Below are 23,234 nucleotides of genomic sequence, written 5' to 3'. Positions count from 1 at the left end.
AAGCATCCAACCATGAAATCATGGATAACAAACATCTAGAAAGAAGAGGAACAACTTGGAAATTATATTCTACACAACAAACTATAATGCACTCATTTCCAAACAACAAGGCATTTTATTTGACATCTAGCATAAAGAAAACTATGCAAAACACCTACAAATGATGCCTAATAACTATCAGAGGCATGCCATGCTTTCAAACCAATAAAACGAACATGTGACATGGATGGAAATGAAAATGTAAACCATATATAAGATATCTTCATGCTAAACAATAAATAAGAAAACATGAAGTATTTAATAATTAAAGAAATCAAACAAAGCTTAGAATAATCTTACAAGGTCCTAAGCATGGAGACAATTCACCAAAATTATGTACGCATTCTCAACATAGAACCATAAACAGTACTAGGCATTATTTAAATGATAACAATACGATTACCTATCAATGCTCCAAATCTAATTAAAATAGTAACACCCGACAAGCATTTACGAACAATAATAATCCGATACACCAATCAACTCGCACACATGGTAAGAATTTGCAAAGACTTGTAAAGGGACATATCCTAGGACTACGCACGCACCAAAGAAAAATACCATCAAGATCATACTATATTTGACAATTTAAATAATCCTACAAATACGTCTAAGAAATCAAATGACACTCTCTGTAAAATATATGAGATGATTAGCATGCACTCCTAACATTATGAAATATTTAGGAGTAACATCTAGACATGTCATGAACATGCAATAAAAAACATATTAACATAAAAGTTAACCGAACAAGAAACTCACTTGAATTTTACCCAAAACAACTATGATTAAAACCACCCCACAACACACCTATTACAACGACAATCTAAATATACCGCCGAGTTCCTATAACCAAAACTATCATTTCAGATGTTGACCTCAAGACCATCTGACGAACAGAAAACAAAAAAAGATATGTCGTTGCCACCAATCGATCTCGGTTTCGGACACACGCTGCCAACGATAGAGATAGGTGGAATCATGATGTCTATGGGATACACTAGGTGATGAAAAGCACGCGTGCAAAAGGAATTTGATAGAGGCTCACCGAGTTTGACGGAACGGTGCGACAAACTTGATGAACAATGTACGCGGACATGCAGAATTCTTCGTGTGTGGTCGACAGATCATGTTCTTTCTTCCCTGAATGGAATCATGGCGTGGAGGAGGAGTTTATGGCACAAGGATTCGAGTAGAGATGGTCCGAGGCATCGGGATCGAGCATCGGTGTCCATGGAGCTTCAAAGTTCATGAAGTTGCCTTGGAGACAGGGGAAAGGAAGAGGGAAGGGGTTGCTACGGGAATGGAAGAGAAGGTGGAGGCGCTGAATATGATGGCTTCAGTTTTGGAAACGATGGGATTGATGGGAATTACTGAGGGCTGTGTCTCTTAAGTACCTGGCTGTTGACGTTTCCTCTTTCCCTGAGTTGTGAACGTACAGAGAATAGAGAAACGAGAAGAGAGGTTCGTTCGGTTAGGAGTGATGGGCCAGATCGGGACAGGCCCATGAGGGAGGAGGGAATTAGAGAGGGAGTTGTTGCGCTACAGTCCAAGAGATATGGAGAAAGAAAAATAAAAGAGATGGGCTGGGTCCATACGGGTGAGAGGAATAAGAGAAGGTAGATTGGGCGTTGGATATTGCCCAGCGTTTGGGAAAAGAAATTAAATATATTTTCCTTCTTAGGAAAATCTAGAAAAGGAATAGAAGCTAACAAATTCAAAAGAAGTTCCAAATACATATGCGCATAATTTAATATGCTGGAGGGAGAAAACCAAAACCCAACTAAAATAGAAGAACAAACTCAATTTAAATTTAAGTTGGTATTAATTCAAATTAAATCCTTCAAATTATAAAAGTCCAGTTTAAGCTTTGTTAACAAATAAAACAAATGAAATTTTAATGCCCGGTTTTTGGACTAAAAAAAACATTCCGAGAATCGGGATGTTACAGTCACCTTGTGCCTCGCTTGTGCATTACAGATGCGCTAGCCGCACTCTTCATACCTGGGGGCTTCTTTCACAAAAGCTTAAATTATTTATCTGGGCCTCATGCCCAACACATGTGTTATACTTCCGCATGTACCTTTTTTCACCATTATATGCATCGATATGACTTAAGTTTTGGCCAAGCTGGGTTGCCTGGCTCTTGTATTTATGCCCTACGTTCCCGTTAATTCGGCTAGGGCATAAGGGGAGCACCTTTGCGATTGTTACTGCCGGGTCAGCCGGATGTGTACCTCAGTCTGGGTGAAGCCGAAAGCTAGCGTTCTTAAGGGAATATTTGGTCGGTGAACAAAAGATGATTTTTATTTATTGTCCATATCTGCCCCCAGATGTTTTTTTTTCTGCGTTTCCTATCGCAGTCCGGACATGCACTTTAGGGCATGCTTACCCAGGGAAAGGAACCCTTAACGAAACTATTCTCCCTGGAAGATGTTTCTTACTACCCATGTAATATAACATAACTAGTTGGGCACTTGTCTGATAAAGCACTAATGACCCATATGCCTGGTCTCCACTCATACCCCGGTTTTATATAACTGAGCGGGTATTCGGATTCACTCCGGACTATTGGGCCCGGAGGTTGAAGCGAAAAGGTCCGCAACGACAAATGATCTACAATCCGGCTAGAAGGCATTATACATGTCACTTTAATTACATAGTCATGCAGACTGACTAAACTCCTCCTCTATACCATCCAACAGGCGGTCTTGCTTACAATCCTATTGGGAATACTTTGCGGCTAATTCTACTTGCCCATAAACTAAGCTAACAGGGATCTCTTTTTCGTCAGGCCCCACAGGTCCGACCTCGGTCATGTGATTTGGGTCTGCCTTGGTATACCGCGTCTTCACCATGGCCCGGGCTTCTCTGGCACCCTGCCGACAGGCTGATATCTTCCATAATCGGAAGCGCCTCCGTGCTCCCTTTAGCTTCTCCGCAAGCTCTGCAACGCCTTCTGGCAGTGAGACGGACGGCCACAAGGCTTGGGCAACACCCTACATCACCTGCCGAAGTTGTTCGTGCAGATGTGGCAGCTCGAATAGAAGATCACCCGCAGACCCGGGCATTTCCTCCGCGGGACGACCCGTCAGCATACCTACAGACAGAACGCTGTCAGTCGACTTCTTCGCCGAACTCCTTTAACAGGATTTGTTCAAGCACTTACTGAAAATGCCGCGCCAAAGCCGCTTATTCTCCTTCTCGGAGTCTGCAAGCTGGCCCTAAAAGTCTTTTAGTTCAACGCTCAGCTTAACATTGGCATCTTGGAGATTGTTTTTCTCCCGCCTAACCTCAGTCAGCACGCGTTTGCCAGCTTCTAGCTGTCGTATAACATGCTGGTCCTTCGGATTCTCCCCGGATTCATCTGCAACATCTGTTGTTAGAACTGCAGCTATGCCACACACTATACGGTAACCATCACTCTTTAAAGTAAATGTTACCAGCGGGAGATTTTTTCTGTTCCTGCAATGCGGCAAGAGCGGCCCGCAGTTGGGCCTTGCATTCCTCCAGCTCCTGGGACAGCCTAGTATTCTTCTCTGTAAGAACCTGCACATTAAAGATGATCCTTAAATCAGTTCTGCTAACTGTTTCAAGTCTCAGGGGCTACTGATACATATAAATCGCCAGATTTACTCACCCATACATCCTTTACATACTGATCCGTGGCTCTGGCTAGACCATCTTGAGCAGCACGGAGGTATGCCTCTCCAGAATTAAAGGCGTCGAACGCCTCTGGTGAGAAACAAGCGTCACGGAGTATGGCCCGACGGCGCCTATGATTCATGGCGCTTTCCACTTCTGAGTTTGTAGCGGATAATATATTTGCAGCCTCTATAGGGGGATTATCCGACGCCTGCCCCATATCGGCTTCTGCCTCCATGTCCGGTCCTGGCGCCCGACTGGTGGAAGCTTGATTGGCAGCATTGCCGGACATATTCCGGTGAGCGTTTTTTCTGTTAAAGAAACGCGGGCGTCATTACATTTTGAGAAATATGACAACCACGGAGCGGGGTTTTTCCTATACCTTTGCGCCGGTGTCTCCGTCCTGACCATCTTCCTTTTTGGCCTACCCGGCCTCGGTGCCTCTTGTTGGCGAGTTGCTGCGGGTTCGGCAGGGTGTCCCGAATGCCTTCCCTGTAAAAGATGCCATGTGTATATGGTGGGTGAAGTGCCTAAATGGGGATCCTTGTTTTGGAGTTGGGACTTTTTGATTTTTCTTACCAGCGATGCAGGGAGCAGTCCGGGATAATCGGTCGTAATGGCCACCAGGGCATCATCGTAGCTTAACTGATAGAACTACTGGTCTATCAGTTCCACAGAGATAACCGGATCTTCTTCAAGTCCGGAGTCGAGGGCCTGGTCAGGGTCCTCTGGTTGTGGAGAAGGGCTGCTGGCCTCCTTTATGGCTTTTCACAGTTCCTGCCGCAAAGTGGCAAGGTGAATACTTACGACTACGAATGCGGGAAAAATGGGAGCAGGGAGATATAACTTACCCAGCTTGGAGGATTGTACATGGAGAATCCATCCCGTGGCTTGACGCGGGTGAACTCATCTTCCTCACCCTTGAACAGTTCGGATAGAATCTTTGCTAGAGCGGCAGCATTGTACGGACCCTTACGCCCGCAGCGGGTGGTGTCATCCGCCCCGTTATAACACCACAAGGGGTGCCCACGATATTGAAGTGGCTGCACTCCCCGCATTATGCAAATCGACATAACTTCGATTATTGTCAATCCTAATCGAGCCAGTGCTTCGATCCGGTTCATCAGATAGAGGACTTCTCCGTTGTCTTCCGCCTGGGGGCTTCGTGGGCGCCAACTTCGGCGCTTCTTCAGAGGAGCATTGTTGAACTCATGAAGACCCCGCCGAACAGGGTCCGAAAGGGGGACGTCCTCCATATAAAACCATTCTAAAGGTCAGTCTTCGGACGTCTTCTTCGGGGTACCGGACAGGTATCCGGTATCGGCGATGCGCCATATTTCGGCTCCGCCCACTTAATAAAGTGATTTCCTCTATGTGCGAGGGACAAGGCAGAATATCCTTTTCCACAGCTCGAAGTGAGCCTTGCAGCCCAGGAACAACTCGCATAGAGCAACATAGCCGGCGATATGTAGAATGGAGGCAGGGGTGAGATTGTGTAATTGGAGGTCGTAGAACTCTAGGAGCCCGCGGAGGAACAGATGAACTGGAAATCCGAGTCCCCTTGGTAAATAAGGAACAAGGCAGACCCATTCCCCCATGGAGGGACAAGGAAGGCTCTCTGCTTGCGCCCCGCCATTGTAGGTGGCGAGCCCGGCTTGAACAGGCACCATATATGCTGGAGGGAGAAATCCCTTAGTCTGCAGCTCGACTAATCGACTGTGCGGGACTGAACACCTCTCCCAATCACTGGGCTTAGGGCTACGGGGGCGGGAGGAGGAGCTGCGGAGGTCGGCCATGCTGGAATGGATCTTTCCGAAACACGCTCTGATGAATTCTCGCTGGGGGAGGATGATATGGATCGGATCTAAGAATCCCCATCCCTTTAATAGACAATTTATTTATCTGGCTAAGGGGGTGAATGTAAAAATGCCCTGGCGCCTCGTATTCATTCGACGCGTGGGAGATAGCCCTTATTGGGCACAGAAGCCAAGAGGTTCAACATTTATGGAGCCGGACACTGCTTACGAACACTTGAAAGTTGGAGAAGAACCCGCCTTGCAATGCCGAAGACAACACTGCGCGCTAGACACATCGTCATTGAAGCCTGGTTTGGGGGCTATTGAGGGAGTCCTGGAATAGGGGGTCTTCGGACAGCCGGATTATATCCTTTGGCCGGACTGCTGGACTATGAAGATACAAGATTGAAGAGTTCGTCTCGTGTCCGGATGGGACTCTACTTGGAGTGGAAGGCAAGCTAGGCAATACGGATATGTATATTTCCTCCTTTGTAACCGACCTTGTGTAACCCTATCCCCCTCCGGTGTCTATATAAACCGGAGGGTTTTAGTCCGTAGGACCACATACAATCATACCATAGGCTAGCTTCTAGGGTTTAGCCTCTCTGATCTCATGGTAGATCTACTCTTGTACTACCCATATCATCAATATTAATCAAGCAGGACGTAGGGTTTTACCTCCATCAAGAGGGCCCGAACCTGGGTAAAACTTCATGTCCCCTGCCTCTTGTTACCATCCGCCTAGACGCATAGTTCAGGACCCCCTACCCGAGACCCGCCGGTTTTGACACCGATAGCTCCCCTTGTGTCGAATCAATAAATTTGGGTTGAATACTCTACCCTCGAAAACTGTTGCGATCCCCTATACTTGAGGGTTATCAAGACTATTTTCTGGCGCCGTTGCCGGGGAGCATAGCTCTGTTCTTTGAGTCACTTGGGATTTATATCTGCTGATCACTATGAAGAACTTGAAAGATAAAAGAACCAAGATCTTTCCCTCAACTACGAGGGGAGGTAAGGAACTGCCATCTAGCTCTGCACTTGATTCACCTTCTGTTTTGAGTAAACTTGCTCCTGCTATTCATTATGATATGTCGCATGTTATTGATGATGCCACTTCTTCTTTGCATGATACTTATGATGAAACTACTTCTATGCTTGATAATACTGTGGCACTAGGTGAATTTCTTGATGAACAACTTGCTAGGGTTAGAGAGAATGAAATTATTGAAACTGATAATATTGATGAAAGTGATGATGAAGATTCTCCCCCTAGATATGAATTGCCTGTTGTTCCTGAAGGTTATGTTATGGATGAAGAAACTGCTAGAGACTTTTTAGCTTGCAATGATAGATATGATCTTAAGAAATTATTAGTTAAGCTTAAAGAAAAGTCTTTGAATGGTAGAATGAAATATGACCCTGCTTTTGCTACTTCACCTATCTTTATTTCCGATAAGGGATTATGATTTCTCTGTCGACCCTGAGTTAATTACTTTGGTAGAATATGATCCTTTTTATGGCTATGAATCTGAAACTGTTGTGGGCTTGTGGCACATCTTACTAAATTAAATGATATAGCCACCCTGTTCACTAATGATGAGGAAACCTGCTATTACTTGATCCTTAAGTTGTTTCCATTCTCATTAAAGGGTGATGCTAAAACATGGTTTAATTCTCTTGATCTTGGTTGTGTGTGTAGTCCCCAGGATAGGATTTATTACTTCTCTGCTAAATATTTCCCCTCTCATAAGAAACTGGCTCCTTAAGGGAAATACATAATTTTGTGCAAATTGAAGAAGAGAGTCTCCCACAAGCTAGGGGGAGGCTTCTCCAATTACTTATTGCTCTGCCCGATCATCCTCTCAAGAAAAATGAAATACTTGATATCTTTTATAATGGACTAACCGATGCCGCTGGAGAAGCCACCGCGTGGGCCGCCGGCAGGCAAGTCTGGGGACCCCCGTTCCTAGAACACCGACATCTGCCACTAGTCTTCAAGTTTGGTGATGTCGACTCCGAGCTGGAGGAGATAGAAAATAAGGAGGAATGGGGCCTCATGGACATGGCCCAGAATGAGCTAGCTGATACATCTCCAACGCATCTACTTTCCCAAACACTTTTTCCCTTGTTTTGGACTCTAACTTGCATGATTTGAATGGAACTAACCCGTACTTACGCTGTTTTCAGCATAATTGTCATGGTGTTATTTTGTGCAGAAATAAAAGTTCTCAGAATGACCTGGAAATTCACGAAGACGCGTTTTGGAATTTATAAAAAAATACTGGTGAAAGAATCAGCGTAAGGGGCCCACACCCTGTCCATGAGGGTGCAGGGGCCCTCCCTGGGGCGCGCCCCCTGCCTCGTGGGCCCCCTGAGGCTCCACCGACGTCAACTCCAACTCTATATATTCAAGTTCGGGGAGAAAAAATCAGAGAGAAGGATTCCTTGTGTTTTACGATACGGAGCCGCCGCCAAGCCCTAATCTTCATCAGGAGGGCTGATCTGGAGTCCGTTCTGGGCTCCGGGGAGGGGAATCCATCGCCATCGTCATCATCAACCTTCCTCCATCACAAATTTGATGGTGCTCAATGTCGTGTGTGAGTAATTCCATCGTAGGCTTGTTCGATGGTGATGGGTTGGATGACATTTACCATGTAATCGAGTTAGTTTGGTTAGGGTTTGATCCCTAGTATCCATTATATTCTAAGATTGATGTTGCTATGAATTTGCTATGCTTAATTCCTGTCACTAGGGCCCGAGTGCCATGATTTCAGATCTGAACCTATTATGTTTTCATGAATATATGTGAGTTCTTGATCCTATCTTGCAAGACAATAGTCACCTACTATGTGTTATGATCCGGTAACCCCGAAGTGACAATAATCGGGACCACTCCTGGTGATGACCATAGCTTGAGGAGTTCATGTATTCACTAAGTGTTAATGCTTCGGTCCGGTACTCTATTAAAAGGAGGCCTTAATATCCCTTAGTTTGCAATAGGACCCCACTGCCACGGGAGGGTAGGACAAAAGATGTCATGCAAGTTCTTTTCCATAAGAAAGTATGACTATATTAAGAATACATGCTTACATTACATTGATGAACTAGAGCTAGTTCTGTGTCACCCTATGTTATAACTGTTGCATGAGGAATCGCATCCGACATAATTATCCGTCATTGATCCATTGCCTACGAGCTTTTCACATATTGATCTTTATATAGTTGTTTTTCCATTGCCACTGTTACGATTGCTATAGAAACTACTACTGATACTTTTGCCACTATTACCATTATCCATACTACTTTGCTACTAAATACTTTGCTACAGATATTAAGTCTTTCAGATGTAGTTGAATTGACAACACAACTGCTAATACTTGAGAATATTCTTTGGCTCCCCTTGTGTCGAATCAATAAATTTGGGTTGAATACTCTACCCTCGAAAACTGTTGCGACCCCCTATACTTGTGGGTTATCAAGAGTATTTTCTGGTGTCGTTGCCGGGGAGCATAGCTCTATTCGTTGAGTCACTTGGGATTTATATCTGTTGATCACTATGAGGAACTTGAAAGATGAAAGAACCAAGATTTTTCCCTCAACTACGAGGGGAAGTGAGGAACTGCCATCTAGCTCTGCACTTGATTCACCTTCTGTTTTGAGTAAACTTGTGACACCTACTCCTGCTATTGATTCTGATATGTCGCACGTTATTGATGATGCCACTTCTGCTACGCATTATGCTTATGAAGAAACTACTTCTATGCTTGATAATATTGTGCCATTAGGTGAATTTATTGATGAACAACTTGCTAGGGTTAGAGAAAATGAAATTATTGAAACTGATAATATTGATGAAAGTGATGATGAATATTCTCCCCCTAGATATGAATTGCCTGATGTGCTTGAGGGGTTATGTTATGGATGAAGAAACTGCTAGAGATCTTTTGGCTTGCAAAGATAGATATGATCTTAAGAAACTGTTAGTTAAGCTGAAAGAAAAGTCTTTGAATGCTAGAATGAAGTATGATCCTGCTTTTGCTACTTCACCTATCTGTATTTCTGATAAGGATTATGATTTCTCTGTTGATCCTGAGTTAATTAATTTGGTTGAATTTTATCCTTTTTATGGCTATGAATCTGAAACTGTTGTGGCACATCTTACTAAATTGAATGATATAGCTAGCCTATTCACTCATGAGGAAAAAATTCGTTACTACTATATCCTTAAGTTATTTTCGTTCTCATTAAAGGGTGATGCTAAAACATGGTTTAATTCTCTTGCTCCTGGTTGTGTGCGTAGTCCCCAGGATATGATTTATTACTTCTCTGCTAAATATTTCCCCACTCATAAGAAACAAGCTGTCTTAAGGGAAATATATAATTTTGTGCAAATTGAAGAAGAGAGTCTCCCACAAGCTTGGGGGAGGCTTCTCCAATTACTTAATGCTTTGCCTGATTATCCTCTCAAGAAAAATGAAATACTTGATATCTTTTACAATGGACTAAACGATGATTCCAGAGACCACCTGGATAGTTGTGCTGGTTGTGTTTTCAGGGAAAGAACTGTTGATCAAGCTGAATTGCTATTGAATAATATGTTGAGTAATGAAAATGATTAGACACTTCCTGAACCAACTCCTAAGCCAACTCCGAAGAAAAGGGGTATTCTATTTCTTAGTCGTGAAGATATACAAGAGGCAAAGAAATCTATGAAAGAAAAAGGTATTAAAGCTAAAGATGTTAAGAATTTACCACCTATTGAAGAGATACATGGTCTTGATAACCCGACACAAGTAGTAAACGTAAATTCTCTCTATAGATTTGATAAATGTGAAATCCCATCTACTAAGTTTGCTAGCCAATGCTTGGATGAGTTTGATAATTTTATGGTTAAACAAGAAGACTTCAATGCTTATGTTGGTAGACAATTGAAACGTAATGCTTATATGATTGAACACTTGAGTGATTATATGTCTAGAGTTAAAGGTGAACTTAAACTTATTAGTAAACATGCTTCTATGGTTACCACTCAAGTAGAACAAGTACTTAAAGCATAGAATGATTTGCTCAATGATTTAAATAATAAGAAAAATGATAATGCTGTTAGAGTTATGACTAGAGGGGGTAAAATGACTTAGGAACCTTTGTATCCTGAGGGCCACCCTAAGAGAATTGAGCAAGATTCTCAAACATTTAATGTTGATACACCTAGTTCTTCTAAGAAGAAGAAAAAGAAAAATGATAGGACTTTGCATGCTTCTAGTGAACCTGTTGTAGACACACCTGAGAATCCCAATGATATTTCTATTTCTGATGCTGAAACACAATCTGGTAATGAACATGAACCTAGTGATAATATTAATGATGATGTTCATGTTGATGCTCAACCTAGTAATAACAATGATGTAGAGATTGAACCTGCTGTTGATCTTGATAACCCACAATCAAAGAATCAACGTTATGATAAGAGAGACTTTGTTGCAAGGAAGCATAGTAAAGAAAGAGAACCATGGGTTCAGAAACCCATGCCCTTTCCTCCTAAACCATCCAAGAAAAAGGATGATGAGGATTTTGAGCGCTTTGCTGAAATGATTAGACCTATCTTTTTGCGTATGCGTTTGACTGATATGCTTAAAATGAATCCTGATGCTAAGTATATGAAATATATTATTACTAATAAAAGAAAGATACCGGAAGCTGAAATTTCCACCATGCTTGCTAATTACACTTTTAAGGGTGGAATACCAAAGAAACATGGAGATCCAGGAGTACCAACTATACCATGATCCATTAAAAGAAACTATGTTAAAACTGCTTTATGTAATCTTGGAACCGGTGTTAGTGTTATGCCTCTCTCTTTATATCGTAGACTTGATTTGAATAAGTTGACACCTACTGAAATATCTTTGCAGATGGCTGATAAATCAACTGCTATACCTGTCGGTATTTATGAAGATGTGCCCGTTGTGGTTGCAAACGTTACTATTTTAACAGACTTTGTTATTCTTGATATTCCCGAGGACAATAGTATGTCTATTATTCTTGGTAGACCCTTTCTGAATACTGCAGGGGCTGTTATTGATTGCAACAAAGGCAGTGTCACTTTTCATGTTAATGGTAATGAGCATACGGTACACTTTTCGAGGAAACAACCTCAAGTCCACATTATCAATTCTATTGGAAAAATTCCAACAATTACTATTGGAGGTTTTGAATTTCCTCTTCCTACTATCAAGAAGAAATATGATAATCTTCTTGTTGGGGACATGCATATCCCCGTTGAGGTAACCTAGTGTTATTCGAAATTTCTCCGATTTATGCGATTCAGAATGAGTTTGTTAACAAGACTTGATCAACCTTGTTAGTGGATTCCTTTTGACAAGCATGAGATGGATGAAGTTAGAAAGCACAATTCTCTGTATTCTCCTTTTACTTTATGTTATTTAGTTTAAATAAAGCAAAAATAGTATTTTCTATCTGTTTTCTGAATTATCCTTGCAATAAAAAAATACCCCCAAAATAAAAGTTCTCCAAATGTCTTGAAAATTTTATATGATTTTTTCTAGAACATTTAAGAATTTTCGGCACTGAGAACACACCAGGGGGACCCACCATGTGTCCCATGAGGGTGGAGGGGGCGCCCACCCCCCTGGGGCGCGCCCCCTGCCCCGTGGACCCCACGTGGGCTCCCTCCACTTATTCTTGCACCCACACACTTCGTCTTCCTCCAGAAAAAAATCCTCCACCAGCTGAAACCCGAGTTCTAGCTCATCTTGCTGCCATTTTCGATATCCTTGCTCAAAGCTTCATTCACAAAACTGTTTTGGGGGATTGTTTTTCGGTATGTGACTCCTCCAATGGTCCAATTAGTTTTTGTTCTACTGCTTTATTTATTGGAAATTTTTGCTGCTTAGGTGACCCTGTTCTTGAGCTTGCATGTCAAATTTATTTGGTCCCAAGTAGTTATATTGCATGATATGGCCTCTAGGCACTTGTGGGAGTAGTTGCTATCAATTTTGTTGAGTTTGGTTCAATTTTGTTTTGAGTTACTAAAAATTTCAGAAATTTTTCAGAGGAAGAAATATGTTTAGGAAAATGTATCAAGGTGGTTCCTCGAGAAAGCAGGCAACTAGGCTCGCGATACGTGAGCCGGATTATGAACTACCAAGGGAAGCTCAAGTGCAGCCTTGTGAGTGGCCGCCAGAAGATTTTATGGTCCAAGCAGGAATTAAGGAGGAATTTGACGCGTATGTGCATAATCCTGAACTTGAGGGCTTCATGTTAGATAAGTGCCCCCGATATTATCACCTAACTGATTCCTTTGTGAGAATGTTTAAATTTACATCATCACGCAATTCTCACACTGTCCTATTTGATCTCTATGATAAATCTTATACCATGGATTTAGAAGATTTTAATACTGCTTGTAAAATCCCGAAGTGGGGTAATGCTAGTGAACCTCGCAAATCTGGATATAAAGACTTTCTTGCTAGTATTACTGTGGGGGAATCTAGGGAAATCACACAAGCTATCATAGGGAGCATTCATTTTCCTTCCATACATTATTTTGCTCTCTTCGTGGGTAGATGCATTAACGGTAAAGATGAGGCATGTCACATGTGCGTTCCCGATCTTAGTGTTCTCAAGAGTGTTGTATTAGGTGATAAACAATATAACTTGGGGGCTATTGTTGCACATAGGTTGCATCTTAATAGTTTAAGTGGAGACTTGTTTCGTGGAATTTATGCAACTTGTGTAGCTAATTTTCTTGAGATACCAATACATGAGAATGATATTGAGTTGCCTCCTGCTTATCTAGATTTTAATGCTATGGTTCGCCATCTGTTTATTGAGAGGAATGAACAACCTCTCCAGTATCGACTAATCTTTGACAGGCGTCGCACTGTCCATGTTGCTGCTCCCTGCTCCTGCTTTCTTTAACTTTCAGACAAAAGGGAGATATGTTATAACCAGGGAGGAGGCGAACGAGTATGAGAGGAGGACAGAGGCAGGTTGCCTCCAAGCTGCAGCTCTTCAGGCAGTAGCTGCTGCATCTCAGTACGACCCCAGCTTCAACTTCAGATATCCACTAGGCCATCTGTGGCCATAGACCAACTTAGGCCAAAAGCATAATCTTGGGGGAGTATGTATTTCTCACCGACATTACATTCATGTTCACACACTCATGCTAGTTGCCGGTGCTCATACTTTTTCATTGTATCATCCATGCTAGTTTATTTTGTTTTTAAGCCTTCTTCTTGTGTGTTTGAAAACCCTTAATAAAAACCCAAAAAAATTAGTTGTAGCTTTTAGCTAGTTTACTTTCCATGCTTGTACTAGTAGTAATTAAAAGAAAACCCCAAAAGATTTCTCGTTCTTCTTTTACTTGCTGGGAGCTTTCCCATGTAAATAGTTTTACTTCTTTTCTTGTTCTTTGGGGGTCGAGAGGAGAAGACCATGATGAAAATGTTGAAGCGGCTCCCATTTGAATTATTCTTGATCTAACCAAGAGCCCATATTACCTTGTCTTCTCCCTTGTATTGAATGCTTGCAAATTCCAGCTTAGTCCAATGCACGTGCAATATTATTATTATCCACACCATTCGGTTGTGCAAGTGAAAGGCAATAATGACGATATATGATGGACTGATTGAGATGAGAGAAGCTGGTATGAACTTGACCTCTCTTGTTTTTTGTAAATATGATTAGTTTATCGTTCCTGATTCAGCCTATTATGAATGAAACATGTTTGCAATGACAATTAGAGATTATAGTTGCTCATGCCATGCTTAATTTGCTAGGAGTTTATAATGGTTTACCTTGCGTGCCAACATGCTATTAAAATGGTTGTAATGTGGTATGATAGGGTGGTATCCTCCTTTGAACGATTCGAGTGGCTTGACTTGACACATGTTCATGCATGTAGTTGAAACAAAATCAACATAGCCTCCATGATATTTATGTTCATGGTGAATTATATCCTACTCATGCTTGCATTCAGTGTTGACTAATTTTAATGCATGGTCATAACTATTGTCGCTCTCTAGCTGGTCGCTTCCCAGTCTCTTTGTAGCCTTCACTTGTACTAAGCGGGAATACTGCTTGTGCATCCAACTCCATAAACCCCAAAGTTATTCCATATGAGTCCACCATACCTTCCTATATGCGGTATCTACCTGCCTTTCCAAGTACATTTGTATGTGCCAAACTCTAAACCTTCAAATGAAATTCTATTTTGTATGCTCGAATAGCTCATGTATCAAAGGTTTAGGAGTTGGTTGAGGACAAGCAAAGGTTTAAGCTTGGGGGAGTTGATACGTCTCCATCGTATCTACTTTTCCAAACACTTTTGCCCTTGTTTTGGACTCTAACTTGAATGATTTGAATGGAACTAACCCGGACTGACGCTGTCTTCAGCAGAATTGCCATGGTGTTATTTTTATGCAGAAATAAAAGTTCTCGGAATGACCTGAAAATCAACGGAGAATATTTTTGGAATATATAAAAAATACTGGCAAAAGAATCAAGGCCAGGGGGCCCACACCCTGTCCATGAGGGTGGGGGGCGCGCCCCCTGCCTTGTGGGCCGCCTGGTGCTCCACCGACCTCAACTCCAACTCTATATATTCATTTTCGGGGAGAAAAATAATCAGAGAGAAGGATTCATCGCGTTTTACGATACGGAGCCGCCGCCAAGACCTAATCTCTCTCGGGAGGGCTGATCTGGAGTCCGTTCGGGGCTCCGTATAGGGGAATCTGTCTCCATCGTCATCATCAACCTTCCTCCATCACCAATTTCATGATGCTCATCGCCGTGTGTGAGTAATTCCATCGTAGGCTTGCTGGACGGTGATGGGTTGGATGAGATTTATCATGTAATCAAGTTAGTTTTGTTAGGGTTTGATCCCTAGTATCCATTATGTTCTGAGATTGATGTTGCTATGACTTTGCTATGCTTAATGCTTGTCACTAGTGCCCGAGTGCCAGGATCTCAGATCTGAACCTATTATGTTTTCATGAATATATGTGAGTTCTTGATCCTATCTTGCAAGTCTATATTCACCTATTATGTGTTATGATCCGTTAACCCCAAAGTGACAATAATCGGGATACTTACCGGTGATGACCGTAGTTTGAGGAGTTCATGTATTCACTAAGTGTTAATGCTTTGGTCTAGTACTCTATTAAAAGGAGGCCTTAATATCCCTTAGTTTCCAATAGGACCCTGCTGCCATGGGAGGGTAGGACAAAACATGTCATGCAAGTTCTTTTCCATAAGCACGTATGACAATATTCGGAATGCATGCCTACATTACATTGATGAAATGGAGCTAGTTCCGTGTCACCCTATGTTATAACTATTGCATGAGGAATCGCATCCGACATAATTATCCATCTATGATCCGTTGCCTACGAGCTTTTCATATATTGATATATGCTTATTTACTTTTACGTTGCTACTGTTACAATCACTACAAAAGTGCTACTGTTACCTTTGCCACCGTTATCACTACTATCATATTACTTTGCTACTAAATACTTTGCTGTAGATATTAAGTCTTTCAGGTGCGGTTGAATTGACAACTCAACTGTTAATACTTGAGAATATTCTTTGGCTCCCCTTGTGTCAAATCAATAAATTTGGGTTGAATACTCTACCCTCGAAAACTATTGCGATCACCTATACTTGTGGGTTATCCACCACCATCAGGACGAGGGGGCAGGGGGCTTCCAGGAGCCGCGCGCCATCGCTTGCATCTTGGGTGGTGATCAGACCCCAACATCTCAGCGTATCTTCAAGCAGTTTGCTCACGAGGTGAACGCAACCCTTCCTAGGCTCGAGGCCACACGCCTGATACGTCTCCAACGTATCTATAATTTTTGATTGCTCCATGCTATATTACCTACTGTTTTGGACATTATTGGGCTTTATTATCCACTTTTATATTATTTTTGGGACTACCCTATTAACCGGAGGCCCAGCCCAGAATTGATGTTTTTTGCCTGTTTTAGGGTTTCGAAGAAAAGGAATATCCAACGGAGTCCAAACGGAATGAAACCTTCGGGAACGTGATTTTTAGGAAGATTATGATCCGGAAGACTTGGACCCTATGTCAAGAAAGAGATGAGGAGGCCACAAGGTAGGGGGGCGCGCCCACCCCCACCAGGGGCGCCCTCCACCCTCGTGGGCCCCCTGTTGCTCCACCGACGTACTCCTTCCTCCTATATATACCTACGTACCCCCAAACGATCAGATACGGAGCCAAAAACCCAATTCCACCGCCGCAACTTTCTGTATCCACAAGATCCCATCTTGGGGCCTTTTCCGGAGCTTCGCCGGAGGGGGCATCGATCACGGAGGGCTTCTACATCAACACCATAGCCTCTCCGATGAAGTGTGAGTAGTTTACCTCAGACCTACGGGTCCATAGTTAGTAGCTAGATGGCTCTTCTCTCTTTTTGGATCTCAATACAATGTTCTCCCCCTCTCTTGTGGAGAACCATTCGATGTAATCTTCTTTTTGCGGTGTGTTTGTTGAGACCGATGAATTGTGGGTTTATGATCAAGTCTATCTATGAATAATATTTGAATCTTCTCTGAATTCTTTTATTTATGATTGGTTATCTTTGCAAGTCTCTTCGAATTATCAGTTTGGTTTGGCCTACTAGATTGATCTTTCTTGCAATGGGAGAAGTGCTTAGCTTTGGGTTCAATCTTGCGGTGTCCTTTCCAGGTGATAGTAGGGGTAGCAAGGCACGTATTGTATTGTTGCCATCGAGGATAACAAGATGGGGTTTTCTTCATATTGCATGAGTCTATCCCTCTACATCATGTCATCTTGCTTAAGGCGTTACTCTGTTTTTAACTTAATACTCAAGATGCATGCTGGATAGCGGTCGATGAGTGGAATAATAGTAGTAGATGCAGGCAGGAGTCGGTCCACTTGTCTCGGACGTGATGCCTATATACATGATCATACCTAGATATTCTCATAACTATGCTCAATTCTGTCAATTGCTCAACAGTAATTTGTTCACCCACCGTAGAATACTTATGCTCTCGAGAGAAGCCACTAGTGAAACCTATGGCCCCCGGGTCTATCTTCATCATATTAATCTCCTACTACTTAGTTATTTACTTTGCATCTTTATCATAAAAATACCAAAAATATTATCTCATCATATCTATCATATCTCACTCTCGTAAGTGGCCCTATAGGGATTGACAACCCCTATTTGTGTTGGTTGCGAGGATTTATTTGTTTTGTGTAGGAACGAGGGACTCGCGCGTAGCCTCCTACTGGATTGATACCTTGGTTCTCAAAAACTGAGGGAATACTTACGCTAGTTTGCTGCATCATCCCTTCCTCTACGGGGAAAACCAACGCAGTGCTCAAGAGGTAGCAAGAAGGATTTCTGGCGCCGTTGCTGGGGAGGTCTATGCAAAAGTCAACATACCAAGTACCCATCACATACCCTTATCTTCCTCATTATATTATTTGCCATTTGCCTCTCATTTTCCTCTCCCCCACTTCACCCTTGCTGTTTTATTCGCCCTCTCTCTCTATCCCCCCTCTCTATTTGCCTCCTTTTGCCCGCTTGCTTTTTGTTTGCTTGTGTGTTAGTTTGCTTGCTTGTCATGATGGCTCAAGATAATACTAAATTGTGTGACTTTACCAATACCAACAACAATGATTTTATTAGCACTCCATTGCTCCTCTTACCGATGCTGAATCTTGTGAAATTAATACTGCTTTGCTGAATCTTGTGATGAAAGATCCGTTTTCCGGACTTCCTAGTGAAGATGCCGCTACCCATATAAATAGCTTCGTTGATTTGTGTGACATGCAAAAGAAGAAAGATGTGGATAATGATATTGTTAAATTGAAGCTATTTCCTTTTTCGCTTAGAGATCATGCTAAAGCTTGGTTTTCGTCTTCGCCTAAAAATAGTATTGATTCATGGAACAAGTGCAAAGATGCTTTTATCTCTAAGTATTTTCCTCCCGCTAAGATCATCTCTCTTAGAAACGATATTATGAACTTTAAGCAACTTGATCATGAACATGTTGCACAAGCTTGGGAGAGAATGAAATTAATGATATGTAATTGCCCTACTCATGGTTTAAACTTGTGGATGATTATTCAGAATTTTTATGCCGGTTTGAATTTTTCTTCTAGAAATCTTTTAGATTCGGCCGCGGGAGGCACTTTTATGGAAATCACTTTAGGAGAAGCTACTAAACTCCTAGATAATATTATGGTTAATTATTCTCAATGGCATACTGAAAGATCTACTAATAAAAAGGTGCATGCGATAGAAGAAATTAATGTTTTGAGTGGAAAGATGGATGAACTTATGAAATTATTTGCTAATAAGAGTGTTTCTTCTCGTCCTAATGATATGCCCTTGTCTACTTTGATTGAGAATAATAATGAATCTATGGATGTGAATTTTGTTGGTAGGAACAATTTTGGTAACAACGCGTATAGAGGAAATTTTAATCCTAGGCCTTATCCTAGTAATCCCTCTAATAATTATGGTAATTCCTAAAACAATTCTTATGGAAATTATAATAAGATGCACTCTTATTTTTAATCTAATATTAAAGAATTTATTACTTCACAAAAGAATTTTAATGCTATGATTGAAGAAAAATTGGTTAAGATTGATGATTTGGCTAGGAACGTTGATAGAATTTCTCTTGATGTTGATTCTTTGAAACTTAGATCTATTCCACCTAAGCATGATATCAATGAGTCTCTCAAATCCATGAGAATTTCCATTGATGAGTGCAAAGAAAGAACCGCTAGGATGCGTGCTAAGAAAGATGCCTTTATAAAGGCCTGTTCTTCTAGTTGCTATGAAAATAAAGATGAAGATCTAAAAGGTATTGATGTGTCCCCTATTAAATTGTTGTTTTGCAATATGAATCTTGATAATGATGGGACTGAATATGATGCACCTTTACCTAGAAGGCGTTCCAAGAATTCATAATTTCTTGATCTTGATGCTAAAATTGATAAAAGTGGGATTGAAGAAATTAAAACCCTAGATGTTGCTAAACCCACTATTATGGATTTCAAGGAATTTAACTATGAAAATTGCTCTTTGATTGATTGTATTTCCTTGTTGCAATCCGTGCTAAATTCTCCTCACACTTATAGTCAAAATAAAGTGTTTACTAAACATATCGTTGATGCCTTGATGCAATCTTATGAAGAAAAACTTGAATTGGAAGTTTCTATCCCTAGAAAACTTTATGATGAGTTGGAAACAAATATTAAAATTAAAATTAAATATCATGAATGCTATGCTTTATGTGATTTGGGTGCTAGTGTTTCCACGATTCCAAAGACTTTGTGTGATTTGTTAGGTTTTCGTGATTTTGATGATTGCTCTCTAAACTTGCACCTTGCGGATTCCACTATTAAGAAACCTATGGGAAGAATTAATGATGTTATTATTGTTGAAAATAGTAATTATGTGCCCGTAGATTTTATTGTTCTTGACATAGATTGCAATCCTTAATGTCCAATTATTCTTGGTACACCTTTCCTTAGAACGATTGGTGCAATTAATGATATGAAGGAAGGAAATATTAGATTCCAATTTCCATTAAGGAAAGGCATGTAACACTTTCCTAGAAATAAAATTAAATTACCTTATGAATCTATTAGGATAGCCACTTATGGATTGCCTACCAAAGATGACAATACCTAGACCTATTCTTGCTTATTATGCCTAGCTAGGGGCGTTAAAGGATAGCGCTTGTTGGGAGGCAACCCAATTTTATTTTTATTCCTTGATTTTTGCTCCTGTTTAGTAATAAATAAATTATCTAGACTCTATTTTGGTTGTGTTTTTGTGTTTAATTAGTGTTTGTGCCAAGTAGAACCGTTGGGAAGACTTGGGGAAAGTCTTGTTGAACTTGCTGTAAAAAACAGAAACTTTAGCGCTCACGAGAACTGCTGTTATTTTTATTTGGAAATTGATATTTCGTTAATTTTTTTTGCAGACGTTTAATAGATACATTCCTCACATCCAGAAATTTATTTTAGAACTTTTTGGGTTCCAAATCTTGGGCTAGCTACAAATTACTACATACTGTTCTGTTTTTGACAGATTCTGTTTTTCGTGTGTTGTTTGCTTATTTTGATGAATCTATGGCTAGTAAAATAGTTTATAAACCATAGAGAAGTTGGAATACAGTATGTATGACACCCATATAAATAAAGAATGAGTTAATTACAGTACCTTGAAGTGATCTTTTATTCTCTTTCGCTAACGGAGCTCACGAGATTTTCTACTTTAAGTTTTGTGTTATGAAGTTTTCAAGTTTTGGGTAAAGATTTGATGGATTATGGAACATGGAGTGGCAAGAGCCTAAGATTGGGGATTCCCATGGCACCCCCAAGATAATATAAGGACACCTAAAAGCCAAAGCTTGGGGGTGCCCCGGAAGGCATCCCCTCTTTCATCTACTTCTATCGGTAACTTTACTTGGAGCTATATTTTTATTCGCCACATGATATGTGTTTTGCTTGGAGCGTCTTGTATGATATGAGTCTTTGCTTGTTAGTTTACCACAATCATCCTTGCTGTACACACCTTTTGAGAGAGCCATACATGATTTGGAATTTGTTAGAATACTCTATGTGCTTCGCTTATATCTTTTGAGTTATATAATTTTGCTCTAGTACTTCACTTATATCTTTTAGAGCACAGTGGTGGATTCATTTTATAGAAACTATTGATCTCTCATGCTCCACTTAGATTATTTTGAGAGTCTTAATATCATGGTAATTTTCTTAAAATCCTAATATGCTTGGTATGCAAGATTAATAATAAAATTCTCTTATGAGTGTGTTGAATACTATGAGAAGTTTGATACTTGATAATTGTTTTGAGATATGGAGATGGTGATATTAAAGTCATGCTAGTTGAGTAGTTGTGAATTTGAGAAATACTTGTGTTGAAGCTTGTGATTCCCGTAGCATGCACGTATGGTGAACCATTATGTGATGAAGTCGGAGCATGATTTATTTATTGATTGTCTTCCTTATGAGTGGCGGTCGGGGATGAGCGATGGTCTTTTCCTACCAATCTATCCCCCTAGGAGCATGCGCGTAATACTTTGCTTTGATAACTTGTAGATTTTTGCAATAAGTATATGATTTCTTTATGACTAATGTTGAGTCCATGGATTATACACACTCTCACCCTTCCACCTTTGCTAGCCTCTCTAATACCGCACACCTTTCGCCGGTATCATACACCCACCATATACCTTCCTCAAAACAGCCACCATACCTACCTATTATGGCATTTCCATAGCCATTCCGAGATATATTGCCATGCAACTTTCCACCATTCTGTTTATGACACACTCCATCATTGTCATATTGCTTAGCATGATCATGTAGTTGGCATCGTATTTGTGGCAAAGCCGTCGTTCATAATTCTTTCATACATGTCACTCATGAGTCATTGCATATCCCGGTACACCGCCGGAGGCATTCATATAGAGTCATATTTTGTTCTAAGTATCGAGTTGTAATTGTTGAGTTGTACGAAAAATAAAAGTGTGATGAGCATCATTATTAGAGCATTGTCCTAGTGAGGAAAGGATGATGGAGACTATGATTCCCCCACAAGTCGGGATGAGACTCCGGACGAAAAAAGAAAGAAAGAAATGAGGCCATAAAAAAAGATAAAAGGCCCAAATAAAAAAATAAGAAAAGAGAGAAAAAGAGAGGAGGGACAATGTTACTATCCTTTTACCACACTTGTGCTTCAAAGTAGCACCATGATCTTCATAGTAGAGAGTCTCTCATGTTATCACTTTCATATACTAGTGGGAATTTTACATTATAGAACTTGGCTTGTATATTCCAATGATGGGCTTCCTCAAATTTCCCTAGGTCTTCATGAGCAAGTAAGTTGGATGCACACCCACTTAGATTCTTTTTGAGCTTTCATATACTTATAGCTCTAGTGCATCTGTTGCATGGCAATCCCTACTCACTCACATTGATATCTATTGATGGGCATCTCCATACCCCGTTGATACGCCTAGTTGATGTGAGACTATCTTCTCCCTTTTTGTCTTCTCCACAACCACCATTCTATTCCACCTATAGTGCTATATCCATGGCTCACACTCATGTATTGCGTGAAGATTGAAAAAGTTTGAGAATGTCAAAAGTATGAAACAATTGCTTGGCTTGTCATCGGGGTTGTGCATGATTTAAATATTTTGTGTGGTGAAGATAGAGCATAGCCAGACTATATGATTTTGTAGGGATAACTTTCTTTAGCCATGTTATTTTGAGAAGACATAGTTGCTTTGTTAGTATCCTTGAAGTACTATTATTTTTATGTCAATAAGAACCTTTGTCTTGAATCTTTCGGATCTGAATATTCATACCACAATTAAGAAGAATTACATTAAAATTATGCCAAGTAGCACTCCGCATCAAAAATTCTGTTTTTATCATTTACTTACTCGAGGACGAGCAGGAATTAAGCTTGGGGAGGCTTGATACGTCTCCAACATATCTATAATTTTTGATTGCTCCATGCTATATTATCTACTATTTTCGACATTATTGGTCTTTATTATCCACTTTATATTATTTTTGGCACTAACCTATTAACCGGAGGCCCAGCCCAGAATTGTTGTTTTTTTTGCATGTTTTAGGGTTTCGAAGAAAAGGAATATCAAACGGAGTCCAAACGGAATGAAACC

This window comes from Triticum urartu, chromosome 6A, assembly GCF_056163025.1.
Source record: "Triticum urartu cultivar PI428250 chromosome 6A, HENAU_Tu73, whole genome shotgun sequence".
NCBI classification, from domain to species: Eukaryota; Viridiplantae; Streptophyta; class Magnoliopsida; order Poales; family Poaceae; genus Triticum; species Triticum urartu.
This window is presented reverse-complemented; position numbering follows the sequence as displayed.